Genomic DNA, 7381 nt, shown 5'->3' with positions numbered 1-7381 from the left:
GGGGCAGGTTGGCAAATAAATAGTAAAACCTTTTAGGTATTAAAACCTAGTTTGAGAAATGTGTTTGAGTTCTTGTTCCTTTAAAATATAGCTTTTATTATTATGTCAGTAAAAGAAGAAGGCGATTAGAGGAATGCCTTTGTGATAAAGAGAAGTATTGTGCACAATGACACATGTTAAAGTAAATTTTAAGTTTTTTATTTGGCCATTTGTTTTAGCATCCAGTTTGTTCATTAAATTATTTTAAATAAACCAAAAAAATTGCATATCGTTTTGTTATTGTTTTGTTATCCGATTAATTGTCCAACTAATCGATTATGAAAATTGTTAGTTGCAGCCCTAGTATTGGTAAAGAAATCTCGTTCCATACATGTCCTCCTATCCAAAGCGGAAGGAATACTTCCAGCACAGAGCACACGCACAATGTGTTTGGCCTCTGCTTGGGTTGCTCACGGTGTTGACATGGTCAAGAGGCTGTGAACAACTTATAGTCTGAATCTCTTAACTCCTCTGTTGCTAATGGTCTGGAGGATGTAATATCTTTGAAACAGAGACCTTTTACAAGGAGGGCTTGTTGAGTCCACTCTGGACATACTGTGTGAAGATGTTTATATCACGAAACTTTCAATTAGAAATAAAAAAAAAAAAAATATGACATTAATCTATAAGAAATAGTAATACATCACAGATAAATCAACTATACAATTTTAAGTAAGAAGAATTACTTTAAAAGAAGAAAATAGCAGCTTGAAAAAAACCTAAAATTATAAAAAGCATATCAGTCAATAAAAGCACTTAAGTAAGATTTTTTCACTAAGTGTTTTAAACAATCATAACACAAAACATAATATAAAAAATGATTTAACCCCTTAAGGACAATAGGGGTTTTTACTCGTAGTATATTGCGGGACAATGGCTCTTTTAACGTTTTTCAGTGTTACTGTTTAGCTGTGATTTTCTTCTTTTCTCATTTCATGCTCCCACACATATTATATATTGTTTTTTTCAGGACAAACAGGGCTTTCTTTAGATACCATTCATTTTATCATATCATCTAATTTACTATAAAAAAATGATAAAATATGGGGATTTTTTGTTAAAAAATTACTTTTTCTCACTTTTTAAACAGAAAACTTTTACTCATCTGCAAAAACTAATGAAAAAACCTGCTAAATAGATTCTACTATTTGTCCTGAGTTTAGAAATACCCAATGTTTTTATGTTTTTTTGCTTTTTTCTGCACGTTATGGGGCAATAAGTACAGGTAGCGTTTTGCCATTTCAAAACCTTTTTTTCCAAATCTGGTAATTCTTCCCCCCATGTGCCATTTCGGGTATCTTTGAAGCCGGCCAATGCAATTTACCCCATCAAATCATATATTTTTAAAAACTAGACACCCTAAGGTATTTGAAATGCTGGTATTTTAACCCTTTCAATGCACTAATTTTACCACCACCCTTTGTGAAACTTTATGGTAGTAATTTTTTTGGTATTTTTTTCACACATGTTGTACTTCAGGTATAAATTTATTGCTCCTGGTATATGTCCGTGTCAAACAACACCCCAATATGTGTTCAGTAACATCTCCTGAGCGCAGCAATACCCCCATGCATGGGTTTGTAGGGTTATTTGGGAGGTAAAAGGCCGCCTTTGTGAGGTGTGTATTTTTTTTGCCATTTACACATGTGCCCCATGTCCCATATTTGGGACATCTTTGAACCCGGCCAATTCAATTTACCCCATCAAATCATATATTTTTTAATACTAAACACCCTATGGGCATTTGTAATGCCAATATTTTAACTCTTTCCATGATGGAATTTTTTTAAAGATAAAAAATTTTAGGACTTGCTTATTAAAAACTTTTTTTTTTTTTTGGTGACAGTGGGGATTTTGACATGTTACCATATTTTTTTAATTGTTTTTAAACATTTTTGACCATTTTTTTTTATTATTTTTTTTTATTATTTTTTTTTTTTTTTTTACAAGTCACTCTCATTAGTGAGCTGGGCTCCATTGACCTTGCATGGTTGGATGCAGTACCTGCATTCAACCTGCAGGAGGAGCTCGAGAGTTCTCAAGAGGGTCTGGATAGACCCTCTGTGAACTCAGATCTATTGTTAATGCCATCCTGTGAATGACGGCAACGTCATTCACAGGATGGCACTTGTGGTTGCTCCTCGGAGCAATCACAAGGCAATCGGGGGTCGGGGGGGTTGTGTTGCTACATGCCTCGATACTGAGGCATGTCAGCAACACAGTTTATGCTTAGGAAGCGATTCCGATCGCTTCCTAAGCAGTTTTAGCCGGGCGCCGCCGCGATCTTTGATGATCGGTGCGGCGGCGGCCATTTTTGTTCCGGGAAGGGCTGCCAAGGGCTGCCCTCCCCGGATCCACGGTCAGCCTCACTTGTGAGGCTTCCGTGGATGCTGCAAAGCCGCCGATCGCGGCGATGCAGCTATTTAACGGCAGCCCGTACATGTACGGGCATTGTCGTTAACACGTTGCACGGCAACCCTGTACATGTACGGGGATTGTCGTTAAGGGGTTAATTAAAAAACAGATTTTTTTCCCCTTGATTTTCTCCAAGTGGATTCTAAGTTTCAAAATGAGGATACACTATGTCTGGGAAACCTTTTTTTTTTAATGTTTCTTGTATGTTAACTGAGTCTAACTTTACGCGGTCTAGAGGTTCTTCACACATAATATGGTTACATGGGTGCCACAGTAGGTAAACAACGCCAGAGCTGTTACTGGGAAGCAAAGCCTTAACTTTAAAGATTTGGTTCTTTTGGTCAAGTTTTGCATTACATCCGTGAAACCTTTTTTATATAATTCATAAAAGGTTTTAAATTATTTGTGTTGTGTTATGGTATCTTCTACTAATGTTTTTTTTTTTATTAGGGACTCCCCTATATATAATTCTGGGTTTCTGCCCCAGGATGTCTTGAAGCATTGGATATTTTCTTACTATAGTAGGCCAATAATTTCTTCTTTCTATGTGTTTATGATACCCATTATAGTTCAATAGGATGGAGACTTTTTCAAATTGGTTTTCTTTACTTGTTATTCTAAATGTTGGTTTCTATCTAGATTTTCATACTCTAATTGCGGATTTAAAAAGATTTATTCTATAATACCTATGTATAAAGTTTTGTTTAATACTCTCAGCATGTTTTTCATATTCTGTTATTTCTGTGCAGTTCCCCCTTATCCTCAAAAATTGGTATTTGGGGACATTAAGCAACCACGGAAGAAAGTGGCAACTGTCCGATGTTATATAGCTATCTGCATCTACCTGTTTAAAAAACATGCGTGATTTAATCTTCTATATAGCTATAGCTAGATCTAGATAGAATACACTTGTGGAACTGTGGTTGGCCATCAAATTAATCGCCCCAATCGTTGGAATGAAGGTATTTAAAAAATAAACCTAAGTAGGCCGTATTGCCTCTCCATATAAAAAAGAGGTCAACAATATATTTGTAATAGGATACCAGGTTCGCACTCCATCTATGCTTGGAAAAGACAAAGTTTTTTTTCTAAAGAGCCATGAAAAAGATTAGCTTCACAGCCTTTTTCATGTTGGGTAATCGTATATAGAGAACTAATATCACAGGAAACAAGACTAAAGTCTGGTTGTCATTTGACATCATTTAAAGATTGCAATTAATTCATAGCGTCTTTAAAATATGCTTGAGTTTTCAAGACATACGGTGGTTATCTGAAGAGCTGTATAAGAAAATATTCGGACAAAGCAAATGAAGTGATAGTAGAATTTCTTATACGATCTTGCAAGAACGCGTGACCATACTAAAAAGTATAAAAGTAGGCACACTCTTGAATTACGGCGAGTTTTTATAACCCTATTGCCGAATGCAAAGTCCCTCCTCTGAGACCCAATTTGATAGAGTCACCAGAGTTTACAGCCTATCCCGAACGCTGAAACAGAATACAATAGAATAAAAATGTACCCGTCCTTGATTACTACTAAGTTGCCAAGTATCTTATTTGTATAAACACCCAAATATAGTTTTGCCTTCAAAACAAACCTAGCTATAGATTTACAAAAAACCTTGCTGACATGCTGAACACTGAACCAAAATGAAGAAAATGTATCTTTATCTGAACATGTGCTATTTCTGGCTGAAGGTAACTCTTTTGTTCTTTTACTTGCTAAAGCAGTTTCACTACGCATTGCTATTAACTCATTATATACTTTATAAAATTGAACATATACTTCATTTCTTACACGGTTGTAGTAGAATGTCAGTATATTCTGACAGAAGTGATAATAGGGAATTAATCCCTGACATTATGGGTCTTCTGTTTTTTTTGTTTTTATGGATCTTTGTGAGACAGTAAAAACTAAAATTTTAGGACGTAGTATATTTAAATAAACATATTTTTTTATTTATAATTCCTATTGCCTTCCCTTTGTCTAGAAAAGTGATGATTCAATTAAGTATATAAATAGTGTGATTGTTTTTAAGTCATTGTCTACAAATTTCTATACAATAATTTACTTTATTCATCAAAACAACACAACCTCCCTTATCAGCCGTCTATGATTACCGTATTTGCTCGATTATAAGACAAGGTCTTATAGGACAAGGTCAAATAGGTCTGACTATGAGACTAAGATCCAGATCCCCCGCAGCGCTGCAGGGGGCCTGTATCCTCCTGTCTTATGCCCCTCAACTTACCGGTGCTTCTGAGTCCCCGGTGTGTAGCCGGGGCAGCATGTAAAAGTCTACGCGATTCGCGTAGACAACTTCCACTGCAGCCGGAAGGAGGTGCGGTTAGCAGCGGGGGTTGTCTGCGTCCATCGCGCAGACCTTCCCCGGCTGTCAGAGATCAGAGTTCCCCGCACCTCCTTCCGGCTGCAGTGGAAGTTGCCTACTAATCGCGTAGACGTCTACCTGCTGCCCGGACAACACACCGGGAGTCAGAAGCACAGGTAAGTTTTTTGGGGGGGCAGTGTTAAATGGGGGGCATATGGTATTTCTGTAGGCAGAGTGCTCTATGAAATGCCTTTTAACCCTCTATATGCCACTCTGCCTCCTGAAATGCCTTATACCTCCCTATATGCCACTCTGCCCCATAATATGCCTTTAAACCCCCTAAATGCCAGAGTGGCATATAGGGGTATAAGGCATTTCTGGAGGCAGAGTGGCACTTAGGAGGGTCAAAAGGCATATCATGGGGCACAGTGGCATATAGAGGGTTAAAAGGCGTATCATGGGGCACAGTGGCATATAGGGAGTATAAGGCATTTCTGGGACAGAGTGGCAAGCCTGGGGGGGCAGGTTGGAAAATAAAAGGAAATAGTTTACATGAATTAACATTTACTGGTAAAACTTTTTTCCTATAGGGTCGTCTTATATTCAGGCTTTTTCTTTTTTTCCTAAATTAATATTCAGATTTTGGGGGATTGTCTTATAATCGAGGAAATTTGAGGTAATTCCCTATTATCTTTAAGAAACTTTAGAGCTTTGATTTCACTCATAGAAATATTATGTTGCAATCTATTAGGTTGTTTGCTTTTCTGTAAATCATAATTAACCCCTTAAGGACCAGGCAGTGTTTTTTTTGTACCCTTTGGGACCAAGGCTGTTGTAACGCTTTTGTGGAGCGTTACAACAGTAGTAGCAGAGTAATATATTCTACTATTTGTCCTCAATTTAGAAATACCCAATGTTTTTATGCTTTGCAAGTTATAGGGCAATAAGCACAAGTAGCACATGGGGCAGAATGACCAGATGTGGAAAAAATGCTTTTGAAATAGCAAAATGCTACGTGTACTTAAAAAAAAAGCATAAAAACACTAGGTATTTCTAAACTCATTTTTTTCATTAGCTTTTGTATATGAGTGCAAGATTTTTTTTAAAAAGTGAGAAAAATGCTTTTGTTCAATTTATCATCATATTTTTTTTTTTTTTTACAGGGAATTAGATGATCTTATCAACAAGTGGTATCTGATAGTATCTGAAGAAAGCCCTCCTTGTCCTTGTGGGTACACTAAATGGGAGAGAAGAACATTACAGCTAAACACAAGCAAAAGTGTAAAACAGCCTTGGTCACAAAGGGTACAAAAAATAACAAACAGCCTGGTCCTTAAGGTGTTAAGTTAGTTTCCAGCCAGTCCATTTGAAACCGCTAAGAATAGTTTTGTGTTTCAGCAAGTTTATTGTAGGCGGTGTAGGGTGTGTCCCTTGGTGCAGAATAGTCTTTCCGGCAGCAGCCAACATGATCTGCCGTAACTTTAAATAGGAGTGCCGATATTCCCCGATAACCCTCAATATGGCCATTTCTTGCGAAAGGCTTTGTGCTTTTGGTTAATAAAATGTGTTAATTGTTTTTTTCTTGTCTGAGTTATGTCTTTTCCCTTGCTCTTTTGTAGCAGCCATAGTAATACAATTGTATTCCATGTATAGGAAAGATTTTTGGGAAGTAGCATCACAATATTTGTGGTTAATTTGAAACCAAATAAAATCCTTAAATTGTGCTTCTTAAAGTGAGTTAAGTGCACCTGGCCCTTTTTGTAATGTTTATCCATCTCAAGCAGTCTTGAAACAAATTAATATCACACCATAGATATGTTTGAATTATGTATCTTAATGTTTATTGGATAGACTTGGCAAATTTATATATGCTCAGCTAAAGCTGAAGCAGTCTTCAAGAAATAAGCTATTTTAAAATGTATTTACAGAATATTTTCAATTAGGTGCAGTTTATTGATATAGATAATATAATCATATAATATTTGTTCAAGTGAATGCATTGACTTGTGTTGTCAAAAATCATGCATCACAAAAGTACTTATGTTTTTGTTTGTGATCTGGAGGTATCTCACTAGCTACATATCCAAAATATCTTAAAGCAATCAGTTTGCAAATTCAATTTGTTAATCGGATCATTTCAGAAAATTTGTTTGTATAAAATTTGTATACATTTTATAAAATGAAGCTGCAGTTGACGAAATCTTCAGTACTGACACAGTGGAGTTAAGTGAAGGAGGAGCTTGTTGGGAAAATGCTGACCAGCAGCAGAGGTGAATGCTGTCATCTTCCTATTGTTTTATATGAATGTGGGTACGTTTTATGTGCCTTTATTCTATTTGTTTGTGACGCATATGAACATGTGACGTCCTTATATTGGCCTCCTATATGCATCCCATGAGCAGAAAACGACCTCTTTGAATATCTTAACATGTCCTGAAAAAAATGTATGAGTTTACCAAGGTAAAATTTAAGCTGTTTATAAGTTTGTCACCTAATTTTAACTATAGCAAAACTATGCAAATTGACTCACCGTCCCATTGGGAAAAAGTCACGTGTGTACACTTTTTTCTTTTCTATTTACCACCAACCTACGCAAA

The sequence above is a fragment of the Spea bombifrons genome, chromosome 1 (genome assembly GCF_027358695.1).
Source record: "Spea bombifrons isolate aSpeBom1 chromosome 1, aSpeBom1.2.pri, whole genome shotgun sequence".
In the NCBI taxonomy this organism is placed as follows: domain Eukaryota; kingdom Metazoa; phylum Chordata; class Amphibia; order Anura; family Pelobatidae; genus Spea; species Spea bombifrons.
The sequence above is the reverse complement of the archived record's forward strand: the minus strand, read 5'-3'. Positions refer to the sequence as shown.